The following is a 15,333-nucleotide window of genomic DNA, read 5'->3' on the forward strand; positions in this document are numbered from 1 at the left end:
AAAGTTAAATATTTTTTACCAATTTGCTCTGGCTTTTATTTTACACTGGACCCCTTTCTGTTTCTTTTCCATGTGTTCTCATATTCAGGGTTGGTTGGAATATATGGTTAGCATGGGCCCACTCATTGTCCACTTCACACGCACATAGCCTCAACTAAGTAATATATATACCACTACCACCACTGTAATCTTTGACTAGTAAGGCCATTTATCATTCTCACACACTGCAAGGTCATTTTCACCGATAATGCCACTGCATGTTAGCATGATGCACATTTCTCCAAATCTTTTTTTTTTTGATATGTTAATGTAGGTTTATTTTGAAAATTTTTTTGAATTTTATTTTATTTTTTTATACAGCAGGCTCTTATTAGTTATCTATTTTATACATATTAGTGTATATATGTCATTTTATACATATTAGTGTATATATGACATTTCTCCAAATCTTATTTGCAGCTATATATTTTTTTTTTTTAGGTACACATTTCAAAATTTTATTTGAGTGTTTTTGTAGGATTAATATAATAGGTAAGAATTACCTTCAATATAAAATAATTATTTGAAAAATAGCTCAGTCTATATATGGTAATTCCAAAACAGTTTCTGAATCTGCAGGGATAAAACACATTATGGATACAAATGCAAATCAATCCCCATAATTTGTTTTCATGATTTTCTTTTTTTGTCCAGTTTTACTGTGGTATAATTGACATACATCACTGTATAAGTGAGATTACATTATTTAAACTACTGAAGGAAATACATTATCAACCAAGAATTCAATATCCAGCAAAACTATTCTTCAAAACTTAAGGTGAAATAAAGATATTCCAAGGTAAATAAAGATTATCTGTTGCTAGCAGACCTGACTTAAAAGGAATACTAAAGGAAATCTTTTGGACTGTAAGAAAGTCTTGGCAAATGAAAACATGAATTCATAAAAAAATGAAAAACATTAGAAATGGTAAATATATGGTAAATATAAAAATACTATAGATACATAATATTTTTCTAATTTCTACTTTTACCACTTTAAAAATCTAAGGTTTTTCTCTCAATGAGAAATTGGGCAGTGTGTGGAGACATTTTTGGTTGTTAGGACTGGGGGCAGAGGTGCTATATAAATATTGGGTGGGCCAAAATGTTCATTTGTTTTTTTCCATAAAATGGCTCTAGTAGCACTTAGTTGTCTTTAACTTTATTCGAAACAATTTTGTTAGATTGTATGTGCTGGCTGTCAGATCAGCATGCATTTAATAGAAGACATCAAAATTAGTGAATATTTGTATAGCCATTTTAACAGTGAAGATGGGAGAAAAAAAGGAACATTTTCAGCATATTATGCTTTACTATTTCAAGAAAGGTAAAAACGCAACTGAAACGCACAAAAAGATTTGTGCAGTGTATGGCGAACGTGCTGTGACTGATCAAATGTGTCAAAAGTGGTTTGTGAAGTTTCATGCTGGAGATTTCTCGCTGGACGATGCTCCACAGTCGGGTAGACAAGTTGAAGTTGATAGGGATCAAATCGAAAAAATAATTGAGAACAGTCAACGTTATACCACGAGGGAGATAGCTGACATACTCAAAATATCCAAATGAAGCGTTGAAAATCATTTGCACCAGCTTGGTTAAACGAATCGCTTTGATGTTTGGGTTCCTCATAAGTTAAGCGAAAAAAACCTGCTTGACCGTATTTCCTCAAGCAATTCTCTACTGAAACATAATGAAAATGTTCCATTTTTAAAACGAATTGTGATGGGCAATGAAAAGTGGATACTGTACAGTAATGTGGAACAGAAGATATTGTGGGGCAAGTGAAATGAACCACCAACAACCACACCAAAGGCCGGTCTTCATCCAAAGAAGGTGATGTTGTGTATATGCTGGAATTGGAAGGGAGTCCTCTTTTACAAGCCTCTTTCAGAAAAGCAAACAATTAATTCCAGCAAGTACTGCTCCCAATTATACCAACTGAAAGCGGCACTTGACGGAAAGCATCCAGAATTAGCTAACAGAAAACACATAATCTTCCATCAGGATAACGCAAGACTGCATGTTTCTTTGATGACCAGGCAAAAACTGTTACAGCTTGCCTGGGAAGTTCTGAATCACCTGCCGTATTCACCAGACATTGCACCTTTGGATTTCCATTTATTTCGGTCTTTACAAAATCCTCTTAATGGGAAAAATTTCAATTCCCTGGAAGACTGTAAAAGTCACCTGGAACAGTTCTTTGATTGAAAAGATAAAAAGTTTTGGGAAGATGGAATTATGAAGTTGCCTAAAAAATGGCAGAAGGTAGTGGAACAAAAGGATGAATACATTGTTCAATAAAGTTCTTGGTGAAAATTAGAAATGTGTCTTTTATTTTTTCTTAAAAACACCAAAGGCACTCTTTGGCCCACCCTATATATACCTAGTGGATGGAGGATAGGGATGCTGCTTAACATCTTACGATGCACAAGACAGTCACCCCACAACATGAGTTACCCAGTCCAAAATGTCAATAGCGCCACTTTTTAGAAACGCTGATCTAGATCACGTTTCTGCAACTGATATGTGCAACCTTCAAAAACCTATTCACATGCTTTCCAGGAAGCCAATCCTGATACTATAAGAACCAGAGAATATTTGTCTCACTTTCTGCCACCATTTAGCTTGAAAATATGGCCAGTATTTAGTATATATCACACTTCATTGCAATTATTTGTGTATATGTTTATATCTGCTCTAATATAATATGAGCTCTTTGAGAACAATAGTTTCCTAATCACATATGTATCCCAAGCAACAAGCACATGACCTAATATAGAGTAAGCCTTCAATAAATATTTGTTAAATAAATAAATGGATGGAAAATGGAAGGATTAAAGGAAGGAAGGAAGGAAAGGAGTATCTTCAATGACAATTAAAACAGAGATGTAGTCTTCTCTTAAGAAGATGAGGAAGAATAAGATTTTCAAAAATTTACTTTCTAAATGCTTCCACTAAATACAGATGACTATTTTGCCTACAATTCTTGTTTATTTCAATAATACTTATGAAACTATAACTCATACTGTAAAATTTAGCACAAAGGTAGCATGCAAATGAAAAATAAGTTATTAAAAATTGACATATCTTATGGATAGCTGGTTGTTTTGTGTAATACATAACTCATCTATAGGTACTATAAACTGCATCTTTTTTACAAAATCAAAGATGATATGTTGTGCAGGATATCATGTGCTTCTCCTTCAGATACATTCACCAGCTCTATAATATGCATTTATCAATCTGCCCTCAAATTACATAATTTGAATGAGTCTCATCTATTTCCTGCTGGGATGTTGACTGATACAACCATATAGATATAATTTCTAAGAATATGTTAGATATTATATATGATGTTGCAAAAATATTGAAACTTTACTTCCTTTATAGTATATACATGTCGAAACACTATAAACTCAATGGAACCGGAGATATCTTTCAACTCAACGCTTTTTCTCTACTTCTAATGTCATTGCCCTATCTCAGACTTCAGTCATTTATTATGTATGTTATAATTATTTTCTAACCTCATTCTCCCTGCTTCCGGCATTGCTCTCTCTTTCAATCTACAGTACAGAAAAGTTATCCAAAAATGCAAATCTGAGCAGATTCAATACTACTTAAAATCAGCAATGATTTATCACTACCAAGGTCTAATTTGGACTATATTTTTTGAACTGCTTAGGGTTTTAAAGCACCACCTTTCCAATTACTATAGGTAGCAGATAACTAGTTATTCTGGGCAGCTAATAATTATCATACATCTTCAATTTTTGAAAAATTAATAGCTGTTTTAAGAAACAACTGAGTCTTGATTGGTATAAAATCTAAACTATGAGATGTGAAGAATGGAAGATATTTTTGAGACCCACCTGGTGGCTACAATGAGATCAGAGGTACGATTAAGAGAAAGACTGAAAATCACAAGACCTCATTTAAATTTTAAATATACTTTTTCCATATAATACCCTCCCCTTTTTTAGTAGTGTGTGAAAGCAGGCATTCAGACTTAAAGCTAATTTATATAACAGGTGCTCATTAAACATAGGAATATGTAATTGCAAGCTCAACCTGTGGTCACCATACATATATGGAATGCATGATGCCAAATAAGTATCTCATCCTAGTTTTTAATATATACTAATTTTTTTTTAACTTTCTAATGAGAGATGAGTATTTTCAAATGTGAAATCTGGTCAGTATTTCAATCCAAACCCAACATATTTTAACACACATATTGGAAAGGTTTACTATATCATGCAAGGTATAAAGTTGATTAGAATATCTTTACAATCCTATGAAGAAGGTAAAGTACAGTTCAGAAAAGTTATATCTATATATTAACCAACAAAAGTTTAGCAATTGTATTTCACTCTCATTACAGGGTTTAGGGGTGATTTCTGAAAAAACAGGTTATAAAAATGTTTTCTGCAATTGTGATTTTGTCCTTCACTGTTCAAGTAAAATCATGTGTCATCCAGTTGCAAAATATTATTGGCAACATGTATACAAACCACTGCAAATTAAAAAAAAAAATTGTACCCAGGCAGGCCTGACAAAGATTTTATAGACACTTCTAATCTAATCAATTCGCTTGTACTAGTAACTAATGTCATTATTTTCTGCTTCTATTCTTTTGCCAATGTGTAGAAAGAGTACATTCATACTTACAAATGCACACAACATGACAAACCAGGATAAATGGCATTTGAAAACCATTATAAAAGGATTTTCCTGAAGTCATTTCATTCAAGAAAAATTAATTTAACTCTAAAAAACAAAGGCTAATTATAAAGAAAATACATAATAAAATAGTACATTACAGAGTACATTAAGTTGAACTTCATTTGCCTTTTTGTTTTGTTTTTTTTCCGGTACGCAGGCCTCTCACAGTTGTGGCCTCTCCTGTTGCGGAGCACAGTCTCCGGATGCGCAGGCCCAGTGGCCATGGCTCACAGGCCCAGATGCTCCACGGCATGTGGGATCTTCCCGGACCGGGGCATGAACCCGTGTCCCCTGCATCGGCAGGGAGACTCTCAACCACTGTACCACCAGGGAAGCCCCCTTCATTTGCCTTTTAATAGAATCACAATACTTCTGTAAATAAGTATTTTAATTGGTCTGTTCTTTGGTGAAAACAGCTCTATTTCATAATTATGTCGTGTGAGGCTGCAACAAAGATAAATCAGATAATCTAAAGAAAATTGGCTACTGATTGCCTTTATTCTCAGTACTGGGAATGGAGAAATCTTCATCAAAATAGCTCCTAAGTATTCTCTTTATTTTAAATTGCCCAATGTGACAGAATGTCCAAGACTGCTTCTTCCTAAAACACACAGCCTTTTGTTCTTCTTTTACAAAGAGTAGTTTGCTATATAGGTACAGTAGCTTATGCTGGTGTTGATTCTTCATGATAATGTTACTATAATTTATACTAAATGACTATAATTTATACTAAATTTATAACATATAGTCAGAACAATATATTTTAAAATTGTTTAGGGAAGTGTAATAAATAATAATCATAAACATTTAAAAAATATAAAGAAAGCAATGAGAATAAAAATCACTTCTGTCACTGAGATAAGTCCTTTTTCCACTCTCTATCTCACCCCCCCCTTTCTACAGGCACACATACACACATATGCAGAGTACTCTACTTTTTTAAAACATTGCTCTGTGAACATTTTCCTTTAGCCATAAGTCTCCTTTATTGACAATATCATGTTGTATGAAAATTGCCATACTTTATTTGACTAAACTCTTCTTTTTAGATATTCATTTATTTTTCTTTTTTCTGTGAACAATGTTGCAGTAATGCTTCTTGTGGTTTTCGTGTGTGTGTGTGTGTGTGTGTGTGTGTGTGTGTGTGTAGCCAAAATAAGTACTTAGAAATTATACTTTTGATCTGTAGCACTTTAAGAATGTCAATATGTATAGGACAGAATGTCCTCAGGAAAGTGGAACTATGTTTTTAATAAATCAAAACAATGTAGCTCCTCATGTGATGTCTTTCAAACATGGTACTAAATAAGGAAAATGGAAGACTGACAAACTTAAATTATTACCTTATATTTTATTTAATTATAACTGCATGTGGTGTAAGAAGTAACTTAAGAGTCCATCCTACAAAAAGTTCATTTACTCTATCATTTGCCCTTCCTAGCACCCCCCCCACAAAAAAAAAAATCCCTCCCTGGCTTCCAAATTGTTTAAAGTATTAAAGGAAATTTCATATAATTGCCATAGATATACTGTTAAGCACTTAAAACTCTACATTATAATTCCATTAATCTTTTTTTATAGTATTTATATAGACAACATTTTCATTTTGTAGGACTTAAAAGTGAATGCAGCTGTCTATGGTCTTTCCTATGTATCAAGCATTGTTCTTTGTTCTTCATATTACTACTCTTTATCTCACAAAAAAAACAAAGAAGTAGATACAATTAGGTGAGCAAACTGAAGCTTTCACTGGAGGTTTTGGGATTAATTCCTGAGCTTTGTGCCAAGATTAGTCCTGCTATTGTTCTTCAGATATTTTATATAAGGGTGCATTTCTGTGTGTTATTATTGAAATGAAAGTTACTAATATAGATATATGAGCAGGATGATCCAGCCTGATAAATAGGATCACGGCTTGACAGTGAAATAAGCCAAAAGGTAAATATCATATCAGTCCAGAGTAATATGACTTACAGAATTAGGGAAACTTCTAATTTTAAGATTGCCCTAATTGGGGCTTCCCTCGTGGCGCAGTGGTTGAGAGTCCGCCTGCTCATGCGGGGACACGGATTCGTGCCCCGGTCTGGGAAGATACCACATGCCGTGGAGTGGCTGGGCCCCCGTGAGCCATGGCCGCTGAGCCTGCACTTCCGGAGCCTGTGCTCCACAACGGGAGAGGCCACAACAGTGAGAGGCCCGCGTACCGCAAAAGAAAAAAAAAAAAAAGATTGCCCTAATTGAAAATGGCCAATGGCAGAGCTGACTAGCAGCTAGGGGCTGATGGAGGTTATGTGTATAAGTGGGTGGGTACGTGAGGGTATATGTATAAACAGCCTTTTCTTCAGCTCTATCACTGCCTATTGACTGGATGATGACTGGCTGTGCTGGTATTCACTCAGTTCTCCAAGTCACTAGTGAAACTGTAGGAAGTTACTGGATTGGGGACTGATAATCACATCCACTCTACTCCCCCACCTGGGTAGTTAAATTGTGCTCTGTTTTGGATATTGAAAAAATTTTAATTGCCATATTTTAAGTGAAAACAATTAAGGTGTATTTTACCCTTATTTATGTCCATAGTTGAACCATAGCGCTTTTCCATAGGACCTATTAGTTTTCTGCCTCCCCAGATGTTTGTTTTCTTCCTTCTTTCCTTCCTCCCTCCCTTCCTTTTCTTCCTTCCTACCTTTTCTTCTTTATTTTTCTCTCCCTCTCCCACTGTCTCCTTCCCTCCCTCCTTTCTTCCCTTTCCTTCCTTCTTTTTAAATTTTTTCCTTTCCTTTCCTTTCCCCTTCCTTCCTTCTTCCCTCCTTTCCTCCCTCCCTCCCTCCTTCCTTCACTCTTTCTTTCTAAAATTGACCTACAACACTATATTATTTTCTGATGCACAACATTGTGATTCAATATTTATATATATTACAAAATCGTTATCCCAATGAATCTAGTTACTGTCTGTCATCATAGGAAATATTACATTATTATTGACTAGATTCCCCATGCTGCATATTTCATTCCTGTGACTCATTTATTTTGTAACTGGAAGTTTGTACATAAATTTTCCTGACTTATTTTACTCATCCTCCCACTTCTCCCTCTGGCAACCACCTGCTTGTCCTCTGTGTCTATGACTGTTTCTGTTGTGTTTATTTATTTGTTTCAGTTTTTAGATTCCACACATAAGTGAAATCATGTGGTACTTGTCTTTCTCTGTCTGACTTATTTCACTTAGCATAATACCCTCCACTTTCATCCACATTGTCTCAAATGGCAAGATTTCATTTTTATGGTAGAGAAATGTTACATTGTACATATATATCACCTCTTCTTTATCTATTTATCTATTGATGGGCACTAACTTTGCTTCCAAATCTTGACTATTGTGAATAATGCTGAAATAAACATAAAGTGTGCATACATCTTTTCAAATTAGTGTTCTTGTTTTGAAAAAATACCCAGAAGTGGAATTTCTGGATCTTTTGGTAATTCTATGTTTTCTGTGGTTTTTTTTTTTTTGAGGCTCCTCTGTACTGTTTTCCAAGTGACAGCACCAATTTACATTCCCATCAACAATGCACTAAGGAAGAGATCAGTTACCAGTGGTGAAGAAAAGGCAGGAGCCATGGGGTCAGCTTTCCTGGGTGTGGATTCCACCTCTATTGCTTACAGAAATGTGGGACTTAGCAAGTAACACTCTCTAAGGCTCAGTTTTCACACCAGGAAATGGAAGTAAGGTTAAATAAATAAATGTTTAAATTAAAATTAATAGAGAACCAGGAGAAGATGGCGGAAGAGTGAGACATGGAGATCACCTTCCTCCCCACAGATACACCAGAAATACATCTACACATGGAACTGCTCCTATAGAACACCCACTGAAAACTGGCAGAAGACCTCACACCTCCCAAAAGGCAAGAAACTCCCCACGTACCTGGGTAGGGCAAAATAAAAAAGAATAAACAGAGACAAAAGAATAGCGACAGGACCTGCACCAGTGGGAGGGAGCTGTGAAGGAGGAAAGGTTTCCACACACTAGGAAGCCCCTCCACAGGCAGAGACTGTGGGTGGTGGAGGGGGGAAACTTCGGAGCCGCGGAGGAGAGCGCAGCCACAGGGGTGCGGAGGGCAAAGTGGAGAGATTCCCTCACAGAGGATCGGTGCTGACCAGCACTCACCAGCCCGAGAGGCTTGGCTGCTCACCCACCAGGGCAGGCGGGAGCTGGAAGCTGAGGCTTGGGCTTCGGTCGGATCCCAGGGAGAGGACTGGGGTTGGCGGTGTGAACACAGCTTGAAGGGGGCTAGTGCACCACAGCTGGCCGGGAGGGAGTCCATGAAAAGGGCTGGAGCTGCCGAAGAGGCAAGAGACGTTTTCTTGTCTCTTTGCTTCCTGGTGCACGAGGAGAGGGGATTAAGAGCGCCGCTTAAAGGAGCTCCAGAGATGCGCACGAGCCGTGGCTATCAGCGCAGACCCCAGAGATGGGCATGAGACACTAAGGCTGCTACTGCAGCCACCAAGGAGCCTGTGTGCGAGCACAGGTCACTAGGTCACTATCCAAACCTCCCCTCCCGGGAGCCTGTGCGGCCGCCACTGCCAGGGTCCCGTGATCCAGGGACAACTTCCCCGGGAGAACGCCTGGCGCGCCTCAGGCTGGTGCAATGTCACGACGGCCTCTGCCACCACAGGCTCACCCTGCATCCGTACCCCTCCCTACCCCCGGCCTGAGTGAGCCAGAGTCCCTGAATCAGCTGCTCCTTTAACCCTGTCCTGTATGAGCAAAGAAGAGACGCCCTCAGGCGACCTACACGCAGAGGCGGGTCCAAATCAAAGCTGAGCCCCGGGAGCTGTGTGAACAAAGAAGAGAAAGGGAAATTTCTCCCAGCAGCCTCAGGAGAAGTAGATTAAATCTCCACAATCAACTTGATGTACCCTGCATCTGCGGAATACCTGAATAGACAACGAATCATCCCAAATTGAGGAGGTGGACTTTGGGAGCAAGATATATTATTTTTTCCTCTTTTTGTGGGTGTGTATGTGTATGCTTCTGTGTGAGATTTTCTCTGTATAGCTTTGCTTTCACCATTTGTCTTAGTATTCTGTCCATCTGTTCTTTTTTCCTTTTTAAATTTTTTTCATAAAAATTATTTTTTATTTTAATAACTTTATTTTATTTTATCTTACTTTATTTTGTCCTCTTTGTTTCTTTCTTACTTTTAATTTTTTCTCCCTTTTATTCTGAGCCATGTGGATGAAAGGCTCTTAGTGCTCCAGCCAGGGGTCAGGGCTGTGCCTCTGAGGTGGGAGAGTCAACTTCAAGACACTGGTCCACAAGAGACATCCCAGCTACACGTAATATCAAATGGTGAAAATCTCCCAGAGATTTCCATCTCAACACCAAGACCCAGCTTCACTCAACAACCATCAAGCTATAGTGCTGGACACCCTATGCCCAACAACTAGCAAAACAGGAACACAACTCCACCCATTAGCAGAGAGGCTGCCTAAAATCATCATAAGGCCACAGACACCCCAAAACACACCACCAGACATGGACCTGCCCAATAGAAAGACAAGATCCAGCCACATCCACCAGAACACAGGCACCAGTCCCCTCCACTAGGAAGCCTACACAACCCACTGAACCAACCTTAACCACTGGAAACAGACACCAAAAACAATGGGAACTACGAACGTGCAGCCTCCAAAAAGGAGACCCCAAACACAGTAAGATAAGCAAAATGAGAAGACAGAAAAACACACAGCAGATGAAGGAGCAAGATAAAAAACCCACCAGACCTAACAAATGAAGAGGAAATAGGCAGTCTACCTGAAAAAGAATTCAGAATAATGATAGTAAAGATGATCCAAAATCTTGGAAATAGAATAGAGAAAATGCAAGAAATATTTAACAAGGACCTAAAAGAACTAAAGAGGAAACAAGCAATGATGAAAAACACAATAAACAAAATTAAAAATAGCAGAATAACTGAGGCAGAAGAAGGGATAAGTGACCTGGAAGATAAAATAGTGGAAATAACTACCACAGAGCAGAATAAAGAAAAAGGAATGAAAAGAACTGAGGACAGTCTCAGAGACCTCTGGAACAACATTAAACGCATCAACATTCGAACTATAGGGGTCCCAGAAGAAAAAGACGAAAAAAAGGGAGTGAGAAAATATTTGAAGAGATTATAGTTGAAAACTTCCCTAATATGGGAAAGGAAATAGTTAATCACGTCCAGGAAGCACAGATAGTCCCATACAGGATAAATCCAAAGAGAAACATGACAAGACACATATTAATCAAACTATCAAAAATTAAATACATAGAAAACATATCAAAAGAAGCAAGGGAAAAACAACAAATCACACACAAGGGAATCCCCATAAGGTTAACAGCTGATCTTTCAGCAGAAACTCTGCAAGCCAGAAGGGAGTGGCAGGACATAATTAAAGTGATGAAGGAGAAAAACCTACAACCAAGATTACTCTACACAGCAAGGATGTCATTCAGATTTCATGGAGAAATTAAAAGCTTTACAGACAAGCAAAAGCTGAGAGAGTTCAGCACCATCAAACCAGATTTAAAACAAATGCCATAAGAACTTCTCTAGGCAAGAAACACAAGAGAAGGGAAAGACTTACAATAACAAACCCAAAGCAATTAAGAAAATGGGAATAGGAACATACATATTGATAATTACCTTAAATGTAAATGAAATAAGTGCTCCCACCAAAAGACACAGACTGGCTGAATGGATACAAAAGCAAGACCTGTATATATGCTGTCTATAAGAGACCCACTTCAGACCTAGAGACACATACAGACTGAAAGTGAGGGGATGGAAAAAGATACTCCATGCAAATGGAAATCAAAAGAAAGCTGGAGTAGCAATTCTCATATCAGACAAAAAAGACTTTAAAATAAAGACTATTACAAGAGACAAAGAAGGACACTACATAATGATCAAGGGATCGATCCAAGAAGAAGATATAACAATTGTAAATGTTTATGCACCCAACATAGAAGCACCTCAATACATAAGGCAAATACTAACAGCCATAAAAGGGGAAATCGACCATAACACAATCATACTAGGGGACTTTAACATCCCACTTTCACCAATGGACAGATCATCCAAAATGAAAATAAATAAGGAAACACAAGCTGTAAATTATACATTAAACAAGATGGACTTAATTGATATTTATAGGACATTCTATCAAAAAACAACAGAATACACATTTTTCTCAAGTGCTCATGGAACATTCTCCAGGATAGATCATATCCTGGGTCACAAATCAAGTCTTGGTAAATTTAAGAAATTTGAAACTGTATCAAGTATCTTTTCCAACCACAACGCTATGAGACTAGGTATCAATTACAGGAAATGATCTGTAAAAAATACAAACACATGGAGGCTAAACAATACACTACTAAATAACCAAAGGATCACTGAAGAAATCAAAGAGGAAATCAAAAAATACCTAGAAACAAATGACAATGAAAACACGATGACCCAAAACCTACGGGATGCAGCAAAAGCATTTCTAAGAGGGAAGTTTATAGCAATACAATCCTACCTTAAGAAACAGGAAATATCTCAAATAAACAACCTAACCTTGCACATAAAGCAATTAGAGAAAGAAGAACAAAAAAACCCCAAAGTTAGCAGAAGGAAAGAAATCATAAAGATCAGATCAGAAATAAATGAAGGAAACGATAGCAAAGATCAATAAAACTAAAAGCTGCTTCTTTGAGAATATAAAAAAAAAATTGATAAACCATTAACCAGACTCATCAAGAAAAAAAGGGAGAAGACTGAAATCAAAAGAATTAGAAATGCAAAAGAAGTAACAACTGACACTGCAGAAATACAAAGGATCATGAGAGATTACTACAAGCAACTCTATACCAATAAAATGGACAACCTGGAAGAAATGGACAAATTCTTAGACACGCACAACCTGCTGAGACTGAACCAGGAAGAAATAGAAAATATGAACAGACCAATCACAAGCACTGAAATTGAAACTGTGATTAAAAATCTTCCAACAAACAAAAGCCCAGGACCAGATGGCTTCACAGGCGAATTCTATCAAACATTTAGAGAAGAGCTAACACCTATCCTTCTCAAACTCTTCCAAAATATAGCAGAGAGAGGAACACTCCCAAACTCATTCTACGAGACCACCATCAAATCACCCTGATACCAAAACCAGACAAGGATGTCACAAAGAAAACTACAGGCCAATATCACTGATGAACATAGATGCAAAAATCCTAACAAAATACTAGCAAACAGAATCCAACAGCACATTAAAACGATCATACACCATGATCAAGTGGGGTTTATTCCAGGAATGCAAGGATTATTCAATATATGCAGATCAATCAACATGATACACCATATTAACAAATTGAAGGAGAAAAACCATATGATCATCTCAATAGATGCAGAGAAATCTTTTGACAAAATTCAACACCCATTTATGATAAAAACACTCGAGAAAGTAGGCATAGAGGGAACTTTCCTCAATATAATAAAGGCCATATATGACAAACCCACAGCCAACATCGTCCTCAATGGTGAAAACTTGAAACCATTTCCACTAAGATCAGGAGCAAGACAAGATTGCCCACTCTCACCACTACTATTCAACAGAGTTTTGGAACTGTTAGCCACAGAAATTAGAGAAGAAAAAGAAATAAAGGAATCCAAATCAGAAAAGAAGAATTAAAGCTGTCACTGTTTGCAGACGCCATGATATTATACATAAAGAATCATAAGGATGCCACCAGAAAACTACTAGGACTAATCAATGAATTTGGTAAAGTAGCAGGATACAAAATGAATGCACAGAAATCTGTGGCATTCCTATACACTAATGATGAACAATCTGAAAGTGAAATTAAGAAAACACTCTTATTTACCATTGCAACCAAAAGAATAAAATATCTAGGAAGAAACCTACCAAAGGAGACAAAAGACCTGTATGCAGAACATTATAAGACACTGATGAAAGAAATTAAAGATGATATAAATAGATGGAGAGATATACCATGTTCTTGGATTAGAAGAATCAACATTGTGAAAATGATTCTACCACCCAAAGCAATCTACAGATTCAATGCAATCCCTATAAAACTACCACTGGCATTTTTCACAGAACTAGAACAAAAAATTTCACAATTTTTATGGAAACACAAAAGACCCCGAATAGCCAAAGAAATCTTGAGAATGAAAAATGGAGCTGGAGGAATCAAGCTCCCTGACTTCAGACTATACTACACAACTACAGTAATCAAGACAGTATGGTACTGGCACAAAAACAGAAATATAGATCAATGGAACAGGATAGAAAGCACAGAGATAAACCAATGCACATATGGTCACCTCATCTTTGATAAAGGAGGCAAGAATATACAGTGGAGAAAAGACAGCCTCCTCAATAAGTGGTGCCAGGAAAACTGGAGAGGTACATGTAAAAGTATGAAATTAGAATACTCCCTAACACCATACAGAAAAACAAACTCAAAATGGATTAAAGACCTAAATGTAAAGCCAGACACCATCAAACTCTTAGAGGAAAACATAGACAGAATACTGTATGACATAAATCACAGCAAGATCCTTTCTGACCCACCTCCTAGGGAAATGGAAATAAAAACAAAAATAAACAAATGGGACCTAATGAAACTTAAAAGCTTTTGTACAGCAAAGGAAACCATAAACAAGACCAAAAGATAGCCCTCAGAATGGGAGAAAATATTTGCAAATGAAGCAACTGACAAAGGATTAATCTCCAAAATTTACAAGCAGCCCAGGCAGCTCAATAACAAAAAAACAAACAACCCAATCCAAAAATGGGCAGAAGACCTAAATAGACATTTCTCCAAAGAAGATATACAGATTGCCAACAAACACATGAAGGAATGCTCAACATCATTAATCATCAGAGAAATGCAAATCAAAACTACAATGAGATATCATCTCACACCGGTCAGAATGGCCATCATCAAAAAATCTACAAACAATAAATGCTGGAGAGGGAGTAGAGAAAATGGAACCCTCTTGCACTGTTGGTGGGAATGTAAATTGATACAGCCACTATGGAAAACAGTATGGAGGTTCCTTAAAAAACTACAAATAGAACTACCATACGACCGAGCAATCCCACTCCTGGGCATATACACTGAGAAAACCATAATTCAAAAAGATTCATGTACCAAAATGTTCATTGCATCTCTATTTACAATAGCCAGGACATGGAAGCAACCTAAGTGTCCATCAGCAGATGAATGGATAAAGAAGATGTGGCACATATATACAATGGAATATTACTCAGCCATAAAAGGAAATGAAATTGAGTTATTTGTAGTGAGGTGGATGGACCTAGAGTCTGTCATACAGAGTGAAGTAAGTCAGAAAGAGATAAACAAATACCGTATGCTAACACATATATATGGAATCTAAGGAAAAAAAAAAAGGTCATGAAGAACCTAGGGGTAAGAGGGCAATGGAGATGCAGACCTACTAGAGAATGGACTTGAGGATGTGGGGAGGGGGAAGG

The sequence above is a fragment of the Lagenorhynchus albirostris genome, chromosome 4, assembly GCF_949774975.1.
Source record: "Lagenorhynchus albirostris chromosome 4, mLagAlb1.1, whole genome shotgun sequence".
NCBI classification, from domain to species: domain Eukaryota; kingdom Metazoa; phylum Chordata; class Mammalia; order Artiodactyla; family Delphinidae; genus Lagenorhynchus; species Lagenorhynchus albirostris.